This window comes from Dermacentor variabilis, chromosome 7, assembly GCF_050947875.1.
Source record: "Dermacentor variabilis isolate Ectoservices chromosome 7, ASM5094787v1, whole genome shotgun sequence".
In the NCBI taxonomy this organism is placed as follows: domain Eukaryota; kingdom Metazoa; phylum Arthropoda; class Arachnida; order Ixodida; family Ixodidae; genus Dermacentor; species Dermacentor variabilis.
The window spans coordinates 72,127,320-72,141,109 of record NC_134574.1 but is presented as its reverse complement, the minus strand read 5'-3'; the positions used below and the strand labels follow the sequence as shown (position 1 = coordinate 72,141,109).

Genomic DNA, 13,790 nt, shown 5'->3' with positions numbered 1-13,790 from the left:
CCGGTAATCTAGGTCTGCAACAACAGACCAACTAGTGATCCTTTCTTTCGTGAATTGGGATGAAAAAAAAAATTTTTGAAATCTTGTGCGCTCTCGCTGTTTCGAATAGCGGTATTGTTTTCTTTGCTTAACAGAATGTCATTAGTATGGCGTTCAGGAGATAAAATTTGTCAGAGCTTCTTAAGATTAGATTTGAGCAGTGCAGGAAGGTCTTGCGAAAAGTATTTATTCTTGGCTTAACTTAGAGTGGAGCAGTAGGCATATAACAGTTAAGATATCTTTTCCAAGCTGACCTGCGGCCAATTCGTTTTGCGGTTCTGTACGAATATTTCTTTTTGTTTCTGAGTAAGTGAATGGACTTAGTGAACCACTGTTTGTTCTTATCTTCAGTTATTGTGATTGGAGGAATGTGCTGATCAACTAATGCGCCTAACTTATCTCCGAACATGACCCAGTTCCATGACTAGACCTGGTGTAAAACTAGGAAAAAATTGATATTTAAAAATTATTCTACTTTTTGTTCACTACTTCATAATTGCCGTTGTTGTGGTCATCAACTGTCTTTCTTGATACACCTGTATATGGTAATGAGACACTGATGAACACATGGAGTAAGCTATTGGAGTGAGCATGTTACTTGTTCAATAGTCTCCGCGGCGTCCGTTGGTGTAAGATCTAAGGCGTTAGGACCATGGGTAGGTTGGTTAATAATCTGGATAGGTTATAGTCTAATGTAAAGCTAATGAATTCAAATTAAAAATTACAGCATGACGACAAGTGTGGCCAATCAATGAGAGGAAGATTAATGTCACCAGCAAAGTACGTGAATTCGGTAGGCCAGAGCTGGGTGGCTTTAGCGATGCTGCAGTGCAGTTAATCAGCAAAGCACTCACTAGATTTCTGGGAGCGCTCTCAAACACCTATCAAAACCTTTGCAGAACAGCAGAGGCATACAGCCCAGAAAATCTCCAGAACTGAAGATGTGTCAATATGGCATAACGTAATTGTGTTTTTAAGAGCCAGAAGGACCCCGCCTCCTCTTCTATCTGTACGATTACGACGATGAATACGAGGAGCGTTACGAAAGTGAGTTTCGACATTTATTTTCGGAGGGAAACTTTATTGCCAAAAAAATACACCATAGTATCACGAACTATACACCTTACGTTATTTTTCAACACATTCGCCACCGAGATTGAAACATTTGTCATGGCGTGCAATCAGTTTGAAGAAACCACTCTGGTAAAACTCAGTGCCCTGCGATGCAAGTCCTGTGACATGAACTCTTCGCCGTACACGATCTGTAGGAGTTCATGAATGGTTCACACACTAGTTCCACGTGCCCATTCATACTGTATAACAGCACGCACTTCTATTGGCGACCACGTTGTCAGCACACGTCTGTCTATCATCGTGACTTGTATTCCAATAAGCTCGGGACCCCGGTCCGCTGCTAATCACTCTTCTTCGACGCTCTGAGCATACGTCATTCCTCCTCCGCTGACGCTCCTTCCGTCGTTGAACCAGCAACGCGCGTGGATTTTTACGGCGATTCTTTCACCAGGTGTACCATCTTCTCTTTCAAAAGTAGAAACGAAACTTACTTTCGGTACGTCCCTTGTATTACAGGTGTACCCATTGAGAAGTATTTCGCCACCGCCAAAGTAGGGGTAAAACTAGGTTTCCATGAGAACATGAATAGTGCAATCGCAGTCATCAAAATAACATGAGGCGAGTTTCCGTTTCGACATCATGTTTCTAATATTAGTGAATTTAATGTTAATGATGTAGCAATGCGATGAGTTAGCGGAGCTTCACATGTGTCTTAATTTAGGTATCTGCTCATTTCCACCACTAAACCCTTTTGTGGCATCACATGCATAAGTTTCGTCATCAATATGCAGTCGGTCAGCTGACAGTTTCCAAGGTTTATTTCGAGTCTTCGCACGCTCGATCATTTGTTTTCTGGCTTATCGTGTATTAAAGGAGGAGTAATATCGAGTATAGAAATCAGAATATTTAGTTTACGCGCAGAAGCCAAGATGCACCTTAAGTCTTTAAAATATGTCAGCTTAGCAATGATAGGTGATGGCTTTTCATCTGTGAACTTACCTAATCTATACACTCTGTCATACTGCGTGCCTGTTACAGTGATGCCGAGTTTCACTGAGCAGAACGAAGACCCGCTGTTCTTGCTCAGTGCCTATGGTGTTAGGCTGCGGGATTAGGCCGCGGGATTGAATATCGGCTACGGCGGCCGCATTTCGATGGGGGCGAAAACACCCGTATACTTGAATTACGTGCACGTTGAGAAACACCAAGTGGTCGAAATTTCCGGAGTCCTCCCCTACGGCGTGCCTCATAATCACAAAGTGGTTTCGGCATGTAAAATCCCATGATTTAATTTTTTAATTGAGCGCAACGAAATTAGATAATATGGATGATCAGTTTACGTAGATAATCAGATGTAAATAACCCTGTTGTATTGACACGTGTACTTCTTTGTCTTTATCGGGCGACCACTTCTCGCCGCCTAACAAATGTTATTGCACAGCGCAGGACGCGCCTGCATGCAAAAGAAGTTTATGGAATGTTATCGATGGTTCCGTCCACTGTCTTTCAACGCAACTTGTGTTATCTGATTGCATGTGTGCGCGACGCGAATAATGTGGAACTTTGTGGAAGGCACGCGGGTCCCAGCGATTGCTCTGGAACATTCGACGACAGATGTATAAAAGCCGACGCGCTTGACCCGCTCATCAGATTTTCGACGACCGCCGATCGTGTTCGCCGCTACCATCCTTCTTTGAGTGTAGCCTGTTTTTGAGGGCACAAGTTCGCCCAATAAAACGCTCGTTTCGTTAATCACAGTTTTGCTGCCTTCCCAACCGTCACTACCACGTGACAGTATGATTAACTTTCACTCCCGTGTCCTAGTTTTCTGTTTCGCTATTTGTTTCTCAATCTCACTTTGTTTTGTCTACCACATTTGTCTTCACTGTACATTTTGTCTCGCGCATTACATATAGTTGCACCAGTACGAAGGCACCGTAGCTATTCCTAGATGTAGTATTTATTTATTTATTTATTTATTTATTTATTTATTTATTTATTTATTTATTTATTTATTTATACAGACGCATCCACGTTTCCGCATCTGCACAGCATGCAAAGTCTATGCAGCGGTCATTTTCTCTATGTTGATGTCTTTCAAAACGTCTTGTATTCTTTCTGCTCAGAGCGTCGTGCTCCCATTTGGTCTTTTCTGGCTGCACTATTCTCCTGTTCTCTCATAACATCATCATCATCATCATCATCATCATCATCATCAGGCTGGTTACGCCCACTGCAGGGCAAAGGCCTCTCCCATACTTCTCCAACTACCCCGGTCATGTACTAATTGTGGCCATTTTGTCCCTGGAAACTTCTTAATCTCATCCACCCACCTAACTTTCCGCCACCCCTTGCTACGCTTCCCTTCTCTTGGAATCCAGTCCGTAACTCATATGGTTTCTCTTTTCTCACGCATATGTCACCTCGTTGAATGTGTAATTCAATCCACCGACTTGTGTTCAAGCATCTTTATTCCGTGCTTGACCTCTTATGTATGTCTGTACTCTGTCTCCCAATTTGCCACTATTTTCTGATTATATGCTTTACTCATCATCATCATCGTATTTAGCCTATTTTTTTATTTCCACTGTAAGATGACGGCCTCTTCGAGGAACCTCCAGTTACCCCAATCTTGGGCTAGCCTATTCCAACTAGGGCCTCCAAGTTTGCTCATTTTATCACTCTACTAAATTTTCTGCAGTCCTCGACTGCATTTTGTTAAGGTTGGTACCCATATTGTCAGTCTAATTGTCCACCGGTTATGTGCTCTACTCATTATATGGCCGGCCCAGTTCCATAATTTATTTTCTCCTAATGTCAACTAGAACATCGGCTACCTCCGTTTGTTCTCTGATCCACATCGCTCTTTTCCTGTGTCTTAACAATACGTCTGGCGGTCGTTAATTTGTTCTTTAGCTTCCTTGTCAAGTTTCTGCCCCATATGTTGGCACCGGTAGAATGCACTGATTCTGCACCTTTCTTTTCAATCATAGTGGAAAGCTTCGAGTCAGAATTTTATAATGCCTTCCCTATGGACTCCAACACATTTTTATTCATCGGTAAATTTCGTTCTCATGATCAGGGTCCCCTGTGAGTAAGTGACCTAGATAATCTTACCCTTGCACATACTCTAGAAGCCGACTGGCGATCATATATTTTTTTCCCTTGCCAGGCTATTGAACATTCTCTTTGTCTTCTGTATATTATTCTTAACCCTACAGTTACACTTTCTCGGTTAAGGTCCTGAATAATTTGCAATTCATCCTCAGTGTTGCTGAACATAACAATGTCATCTGCAAACCGAAGGTAGTTGAGGTATACGCCGTAGATATTCACTCCTAAGCCTTCCAAACATATTAGCTTGAATACATCTTCTAAGCATGCAGTTAGAGATATGGTGTCTCCTTGTCTGACGCCTTTCTTGCTAGCCATCTTTCCAGTTTTCTTTTGGAGGACTAAGGTACCTATGAAGACATTGTAGATATTTCCCACGACATTAACGTATGTCTCCTGTACTCCTTAAATACGTAAGTCTACATGAATGCTGACATCTTTACTGAATCAAATGACTTTTAATAATCTGTCAAAGCTTACAGAGAGGTTGATTCTACTCCGCATATTTCTCAGTTACCTGACTGACGACATGGACGTCATTCATTGTAAAATATCCCTTCCCGAAGCCAGCCTGCTCCCTTGGTTGACGGAAGTCAAGTCTTGCCCTGACTGGATTGGAAATTATCTTGGTGAATATTTTATACATTACTGAAAGCAAGCGAATGGGCCTATAATTCTTCCGTTAAATCTTTAACGTCTCCCTTCTTATGGATTAGTACAACGTTGGCATTCTTTCAACTCTTGCTACACTTGAAGTCGTGAGGCCTTGCGTATAAAGGGCCGCAAGCTTTTGAAGCATACTCCTCCATCTTTCATTAAATCAACTGTTTTTCCATCTTCTCCTGCCGCTTTTCCCCGGGACATGTGTTAAAGTGCCCTTCTAACTTCATCGCTAGTTATAGGATACTCTGTATTCTGTTCATCACTATTTGCACTGAACGCGGTGTGGCTGCTGTGGGTACTGTACAGATGTGTGCTATGTGCCTGTTTATCCTGTTCTTTTTTATTCCGTAACTTTTGATCATAGCTGTTCTAACTTTATTTTAGTTCTTTGTGCACCATGTGCGCACCTCCGGTGGTTCCTGGGCACATAAAGGATTTATTTACTGATTGATTGATTGATTGATTGATTGATTGATTGATTGATTGATTAATTGATTGATTGATTGATTGATTGATTGATTGATTGATTGATTGATTGATTGATTGATTGATTGATTGATTGATTGATTGATTGATTGATTGATTGATTGATTGATTGATTGATTGATTGATTGATTGATGACGACCGTCGTTCACTGACTCTACCTCAGGGTCAATGAGTATGCTCATCCGTAACGCGTTTATGTGTGCACATGTGCCTGCGTGTGTTATTCATATTACGGCGAAGCTGTAAGAGGGAGTTCTGAAGCGGTTTTTGTATGGTTGCGGCGATGTGTGGCGGCGTAGTCGTGTATCAATCGAGTTGACATGGAGCTGGGCGGAACGTGCGTCGCGAATGTAGCGGAAACTACAGATGCACTAAGTTCGGATATCGCGAAGAGCTTGTAAAAGTCTTGGTATACATTGTCAATGCAGCGACTAAATGCAGCGACCGTCTAGTACGTCTCAAGCCAGGTTTCCGGGTCCTCGAATGTTGAACCGCGGAACGTCGGAAGCTCCCTGGGCTGCTGCAGCACGATGAGGGACGCTGGGGCTGCCATTGGGGTTGACTGGTCGACGGTCTTGCTCGTCCTCTCAGGCGAAAGTCCGCGTTTCGGGGGCAGTCCTTGCAATGTGCGGCTACCTCGCTGGTTCTTGGCGACGTTGGTGTTGTCTTCCGCGTTCGGGCTTGGGTCACGGCTTTCTGGGGGCGTCCGGTGCATGAACGCAAAGCACCTCCACCAGATGTCACGTGGCAGTGACGTTAAAGAACTCAGTAGCAATACTGTGAAAGACAAAACTAACGTTTATTGGACCAACCTGTGCCCACAAAAACAGGCTACACTCAATGCTCAACGAAAGCGGCGAACACAGTCGGCGATCGTCGAAAATCTGATCAGCGGGTCAAGCGCATCGGCTTTTATACACCAGTCGTCGAATTTTCCAGAGTAATCCCTGGGACCCGCGTGTCTTCCACAGAGTTCTACACTATTCGCGTCTCGCATACGTGCAATCAGATTACACAAGCTGCGGTGAAAGACAGTGTACGGAACCATCGATAACATTCCAGAAACTTCTTTTACATGCAGGCGCGTCCTGCGCTGCGCGATAACATTTGTTAGGCTGCCAAACGTGGCCGCCCGATAAAAATAAGTACACGGGTCATTACCCCCCTCTTAAAAAGCATCGACCCGATGCTGCAAACAAACGAAAGTAATAAAAAAAGAAGCACTCGTAGCAAAGAAAACAACAAAATAAGGAAGTTCGTCAGCCTCCGTAAAAGGCTTTAAGGCGCACCACGTGGACCACTTCAGCTCGTGCGCGGCGCCGCTGTGAACGCGAAATGCCGTCTGGCACGACCTCATAGTCCAGAGAGCCAATACGTCGGATGACCTTGTAGGGTCCGAAATAGCGTCGGAGTAGTTTCTCCCTGAGTCCTCGTCGGCGTATCGGGGTCCATACCCAAACACGGTCGCCGGGCTGGTACTCGACGAAGCGTCGTCGGAGGTTGTAGTGTCGGCTGTCGGTACGCTGCTGGTTCTTGATCCGTAGGCGGGTGAGCTGTCGAGCTTCTTCGGCGTGCTGGAGAGAGGTAGCGACGTCAAGATTCTCCTCGTCAGTTACGTGCGGCAGCATGGCGTCGAGCGTCGTCGTCGGGTTCCTGCCGTAAACCAGCTTGAACGGCGTGATCTCTGTGGTTTCTTGCACTGCCGTGTTGTAAGCGAATGTTGCGTACGGCAGGACGGCATCCCAGGTCTTGTGTTCGACGTCGATGTACATCGCTAGCATTTCGGCGAGGGTCTTATTCAGCCGCTCCGTAAGACCATTCGTCTGCGGGTCGTAGGCCATTGTCTTCCTGTGCCTTGTCTGACTGTATTTCAGTATGGCTTGGGTGAGCTCCGCTGTAAAGGCCGTTCCTCTGTCGGTGATGAGGACTTCTGGGGCACCATGTCACAGCAGGATGTTTTCGACAAAGAATTTCGCCACTTCGGCTGCGCTGCCTTTCGGCAGTGCTTTAGTTTCAGCGAAGCGGGTGAGGTAGTCCGTCGGCAAGACGATCCACTTATTTCCGGTTATTGACGTCGGAAAGGGTCCCAGCAAGTCCATCCCGATCTGCTGGAATGGTCTGCAAGGAGGCTCGATTGGCTGTAGTAATCCGGCTGGCCTTGTCGGCGGTGTCTTGCGTCGCTGACAGTCTTGACATGTCCTGACATAACGGACGACGTCGGCGGTCAGGCGCGGCCAATAATACTTTTCTTGTATCCTCGATAGTGTCCGGGAAAATCCGAGGTGTCCAGTGGTCGGATCGTCATGTAGGGTGTGCAATACTTCTGGACGAAGTCCTGACGGGACAACACGAAGGTGAGAAGTTCTTCTTCACGAGTAGATTGTTTTGAAGCGTGAAGGAAGATAATCCGCGCTTAAATGCCCTGGGGACAACGTCGGTGTGCCCTTCCAAATATTCGACCAGGCCCTTTAGCTCCGGGCCTGCCCGTTGCTGTTCAGCGAAGTCTTCCACGCTTATCATTCCATGGAAGGCGTCGTCATTCTCGTCATCTTGCGGCGGCGGGTCAATGGGTGCGCGTGATAGGCAATCGGCATCGGAGTGTTTTCGTCCGGATTTGTAGGTTACAGTGACGTCGTATTCTTGAAGTCTGAGGGTCCACCGCGCCAGTCGTGCTGAAGGATCCTTTATATTCGCTAGCCAACACAACGCGTGATGGTCACTGACGACTTTGAATGGCCTGCCATAAAGATAAGGGCGACATTTAGCTGTAGCCCAAACGATGGCGAGGCATTCCTTTTCGGTCGTAGAATAGTTGCTTTCCGCTTTTGACAGCGACCGGCTAGCCTAAGCTATCACCTGTTCGACTCCGTTTCTCCTCTGGACTAGAACGGCACCGTGGCCTAGGCTACTGGCGTCAGTATGGATTTCTGTATCGGCGTACTCGTCGAAGTGCGCAAGTACCGGCGGCGATTGCATGCGTCGTTGGAGATCTTCAATTCCGTCGGCCTGCGGCGTTTCCCACTTGAACTCAACATCACATTTAGTTAAACGTGTCAACGGCTCGGCGATGCGTGAAAAGTCCTTGACAAAGCGCCTGTAGTAGGCACACATGCCAAGGAATCTACGCACTGCCTTCTTGTTGATGGGTTGCGGGAACTGTGCGATGGCAGCTGTCTTTTGCGGGTCTGGATGGACACCAGATTTGCTGATTACGTGGCGTAGGAACAGAAGCTCATCCTAAGCGAAGCGGCATTTTCCGGCTTCAGAGTAAGCGCTGACGACTTGATGGCCTCTAGTACTGTCGCAAGCCGCCTGAGGTGATCGTCGAAATTTCCGGCGAAGACGACGACGTCATCCAAATAAACGAGACAGGTCTGCCACTTCAATCCTGCTAACACCGTGTCCATGACGCGCTGGAACGTTGCAGGCGCAGAGCACAGTCCGAATGGCATAACCTTGAACTCGTAGAGGCCGTCTGGGGTGATGAAGGCCGTCTTTTCGCGATCTCTTTCGTCTACTTCTATTTGCCAATAGCCAGACTTGAGGTCCATCGACGAGAAGTATTTACCGTTGCAGAGCCGATCCAATGCGTCGTCTATTCGTGGGAGGGGGTATACGTCCTTCTTCGTGATCTTGCTCAGGCGACGATAATCGACGCAGAAACGTAGGGTTCCGTCCTTTTTCTTTCCCAGGACAACAGGGGATGCCCACGGGCTTTTCGACGGCTGGATGATGTCGTTGCGCAGCATTTCGTCGACTTGTTCTCTTATAGCTACACGTTCTCGCAGCGAAACTCGGTAAGGGCTCTGGCGGAGTGGTCGAGCGCGCTCCTCGGTGATTATGCTATGCTTGGCGACTGGTGTTTGTCGAATCCTCGATGACGTCGAAAAGCAGCCTTTGTATCGTCGGAGCAGACATCTGAGCTGCTGTTGCTTAATCACGCGGAGACTTGGAATAATGTCGTAGTCTGGTTCGGGAACCATCGTCGTCGGGGTAGATGCGGCGGAATCCGAGAGGACAAACGCATTACTGGTTTCCAGAATTTCCTCGATGTACGCGATCGTCGTGCCCTTGTTGATGTGCCTGAACTCCTGGCTGAAGTTTGTCAGCAACACTTCAGTTTTCCCTCCATGCAGTCGAGCGATCCCTCTTGCGACGCAAATTTCGCGGTCTAGCAGTAGACGTTGGTCGCCTTCGATGACGCCTTCTACGTCAGCGGGTGTTTCGGTGCCGACCGAAATAACAATGCCCGAGCGAGGCGGGATGCTCACTTGATCTTCGAGAACACTCAAGGCGTGGTGACTACGAAAGCTCTCCGGCGGTGTCGCTTGATCTTCCGACAGCGTTATCGATTTTGACTTCAGGTCTATGATTGCGCCGTGTTGGTTCAGGAACTCCATGCCGAGAATGGCGTCTCGTGAACACTGTTGGAGGGTACGAAGGTGGCAGGATAAGTCCGGTCATGAACGGTTATTCTTGCCGTGCAGATTCCAGTCGGCGTAATGAGGTGTCCTCCAGCGGTCCGAATTTGGGGGCCCTCCCATGCAGTCTTAACCTTCTTCAACTGGGCGGCGATGTGTCCACTCATTGCGGAGTAATCGGCCCCTGTGTCGACTAAGGCAGTGACTGCGTGGCCGTCGAGAAGTACGTCGAGGTCGGTGGTTCTTTGTCTGGCGTTGCAGTAGGGTCTTGGCGTCGGATCACGGCTGCGTCGTGTTGAACTGAAGCTGGAACGTCGCGTCGTCAAGCCGTCTTTCGTCGGTGTCGTCTTGGCTTCCTGACTTCGTCGGGACGGCGGCGTGCCGTCTTCGAGATGGTTTCTTCGTCGTCTTCGTCGGCGGCGGAGGATCTTCGTCAGTTCGACGAACAGTAACCGCACCTCCATCGGTTGCTGCTTTTAGTTTTCCGGATATGGGCTCGCTGACCGACCCCGGGCTGGGCCAGTGTGTGGTCGGCGCTGCGGCGAGAGGCAGCGGCCTGGTGATAGCGAACGCGACGGTAGTCGAGAGCTCCACTGAGTAGCGCCGAGGTAGCCGGCGATATCGCGAAGGCGTTCACCTTGCTGCGGACGCGGAGCGTTGACGGCGAAACCTCGCAGTCCCATCTCCCGGTATGGGCATCGGCGATACACATGGCCGGCTTCTCCGCAGTGATAGCAGAGCGGGCGGTGGTCGGGGGCTCGCCAAGTGTCCGTCTTCCTCGCGTAGGTGCACTGGGCGACGGGTGGGCGTGCTGGCGGCGGCGGCGGCGGACGACGGAATTGCGTCGTTGCAGGGCCCTGGCGTGGTCGCGGAGGGGGACCTTGACGGCGTGCGACGGCGGCTTATGTCATCGCTTCTGGCTGGAGCTGCGGTAATTGTGGTTGCAGCTCGGGAACTCCAAGCGATCGGTGCACCTCTTCTTTCGCGATGTCGGCGATCGAAGCCACTTGGAGCTGCGACGAAGGCAGGACCTTGCGCAGTTCTTCGCGCACAATGGCCCTGTTGGTCTCCTCAAGGTCGTCAGAATCCAGTCCTTGGATGGCGTACTGCGGCGTGAGCCCCTGGCGGTTATATTGCCGGGTGCGCATCTCCAGAGTTTTCTCGATTGTCGATGCCTTTGCAGAAAACTCAGCTACGGTCTTCGGCGGCCGGGTTACGAATAAGTCCGGCGAAAAGTTCTTGCTTGACGCCCCGCATCAGGAAGCGGACTTTTTTCTCCTCTGACATTTCCGGGTCGGCGTGCCGGAAAAGACGGGCCATCTCCTCAGTGAAGATCGCGATCGTCTCGTTTGGCAGCTGCACTCTGGTTTCTGGTAGTGCTTGGGCTCGCTCTTTTCGCACGACGCTTGTAAACGTTTGGAAGAAGCCGCTTCGGAACAAGTCCCACGTCGTTAAGGTGGCTTCTCGTTTCACGAACCAGGTCCTGGCGGCGTTTTCCAGTGCGTAGTAGACATGCCGCAGCTTGTCGTCGCTGTCCCAACTGTTAAACGTAGTGACGCTCTCATACGTCTCCAGCCAGCTTTCCGGGTCCTCAAATGTGAAACCGCGGAACGTCGGTGGCTCCCTGGGCTGCTGCAGAACTATTGGGGCTGCTCCGGCTGCCATTGGGGCTGTCTTCTTGGTCGTCTCTGGACGAACTACTATGACGATCTTCTTGGTCGTCTCTGGTAGAATTCCGTGTTCCGGGGGCAGCTGCTGTAGCTGGCGGCTTGCTCGAAGTTCCGGGACGGCGCTGGTGTTGGCTTTGCGGTCCGGGCTTGGATTACGGCTTCTCGGGGGCGTCCGGTACGTGAACGTAAAGCACCTCCACCAGATGTCACGTGGTGGTGACGTTAAGAATACAGTAGCAATACTGTGAAAGGCAAAACTAGATTTTATTGGGCGAACATGTGCCCACAAAACAGGCTACACTTATAGCACAACGAGAGCGGCGAACACAGTCGGCGATAGTCGAAAAATCTGATCAGCGGGTCTAGCGCGTCGGCTTTTATAGATCAGTCGTCGAATGTTCCAGATTAACCGATGGGACCCGCGTGTCTTCCACAAAGTTCTACACTATTTGCGTCGCGCATACATGCAATCAGATTACATAAGTTGCGGTAAAAGATAGTGTACGGAACCATCGATAACATTCCAGAAACTTCGTTTACATGCAGGCGCGTCCTGCGCTGCGCGATAACATCTGTTAGGCGGCCAAACGTGGTCGCCCGATAAAGATAAGTACACGTGTCAATATATATATATATATATATATATATATATATATATATATATATATATATATATATATATATATATATATATATATATATATATATATATGTGTGTGTGTGTGTGTGTGTGTGTGTGTGTGTGTGTGTGTGTGTGTGTGTGTGTGTGTGTGTGTGTGTGTGTGTTTAGCGAGAGCATTACGCCGAATTTGTACGGTCAAGCGTTGTTGCTTGGGTAGACTTCGAGCCGTACCGAAGCCAGAGCACTAGTATTTCCAAAGGGTTCGAGAACTCCCTTGCACTGCTTCTCTTTCTTTGATGCACAAGTTGCTCGAATCTGCCTACATCTGCGGCAGCCCCCTTTTTAAAGCGAGGTCTCTTGGAATTTCCTGACCATGGGGGCTGGGCGCTGCTGCTGTCCTACTGAATAGATGACACATAAAAAATTGAATTGTATAGTGTGCGTGCCCGGTAGTGGGATCGAACCTTGGTCTTCCGCTGCGGCAGTCCAATCATAGGGCCCCAATTTTCTTTCTTTCTTTCGTGGTATTCATTTCAGGCATGCATTACTCGCGATCCTGCGGGCAGCAAACAAATAAACAAAGTGAGAAGTCTCTTCTACTTACACGGCGAAGAAGACACATACACCGAGCACCATACAGTTACTCTTCATTCTCGAAACGCGTTTTCCAGGTTGGGGTCAATCTTCACACGAAACATTAAATGGTGGCAATGAGAAGCAACTTACAAAATACAGAATGCCAATCCAGACGGAACTGAATTTGTTCGTATAGGTCTTTCAGCTGCACGATCATTTTGATAACATGAGTTGCTGATGAAATTATAGGGATCCTACAGAGGAAGCTCTACTTCAGAACCATTTCGTCTCTCTTATTAGTCCATCACGTTCTCTCGTTCTCGTGACGCCTGCGGCAGAAAGGATGTTCCACATCCGCCGCCAAGGTCTGTGAGTGGTGGCGCTGTATAACACTCCCAGGGTTCTACTAGGAAACACAAATACCCAAGAAAGTGGACGGGGAAACGGCGCCGCGGTAGCTTAATTGGTAGAGCATCGCACGCGTAATGCGAAAGACGTGGGATCGTTCCCCACCTGTGGCAAGTTGGGTCTTCATGCACATTCATTTTCATTAATTTATCATTTCTTTATTTCATTCATTAGGCACAAATATATTTCCCTGTGTTCTCCTCGGTGTCAGTACTTGTTAGCTTCTTATGATATGATCAATAAAAATCGGGCCCCTCGGCTAACCCCCTTTCTTCTTGTTTATTGTTAGCCCATTAACACACGAAGAGTGTTCCGCTGTATAGTGGTGCAGGAGATTGAACTCGACGTAGACCAACTGTCTTTAAAAAAAACACCAAGACAAGACATGACAAGAACTTTATTTGAGTCCTGAGGGACTGAGATCTTGGAGAGACAAAACCGAAAGCTCCCGAAGATCAAGTCGGTGGCTCCGCCCACGATGGGACAGGAAGATCGAGTCCCGCCGCAATGTCGTGGGCCCTCTGGAAAGCCTGGAGTTGAATGTGGAGATTGCTGCTCTTGAGAGATTCCTGCGGTTGTTCTTTCGTGATGGGTGGAGAGGCGTTAAGGGCTGAGTCATGACCACATTTGGGGCACGACTGTGAGTGTTCAGGATCTATTTTGTTAAGGGATCGAAGAGTGGGATACGAACGGGTTTGCAGGAGTCTGAGTGTGGT

At 48.4% G+C, this 13,790-nt stretch overlaps 1 non-coding gene across 1 annotated transcript; it reads left to right on the top strand.

The window, feature by feature from the left end:
- The first annotated feature begins 13,114 nt into the window (after positions 1–13,114).
- TRNAT-CGU (transfer RNA threonine (anticodon CGU)) lies at positions 13,115–13,187 on the top strand. Its single transcript has one exon. It is a non-coding gene; the product is annotated as a tRNA-Thr (tRNA).
- The last annotated feature ends 603 nt before the right edge of the window (positions 13,188–13,790 follow it).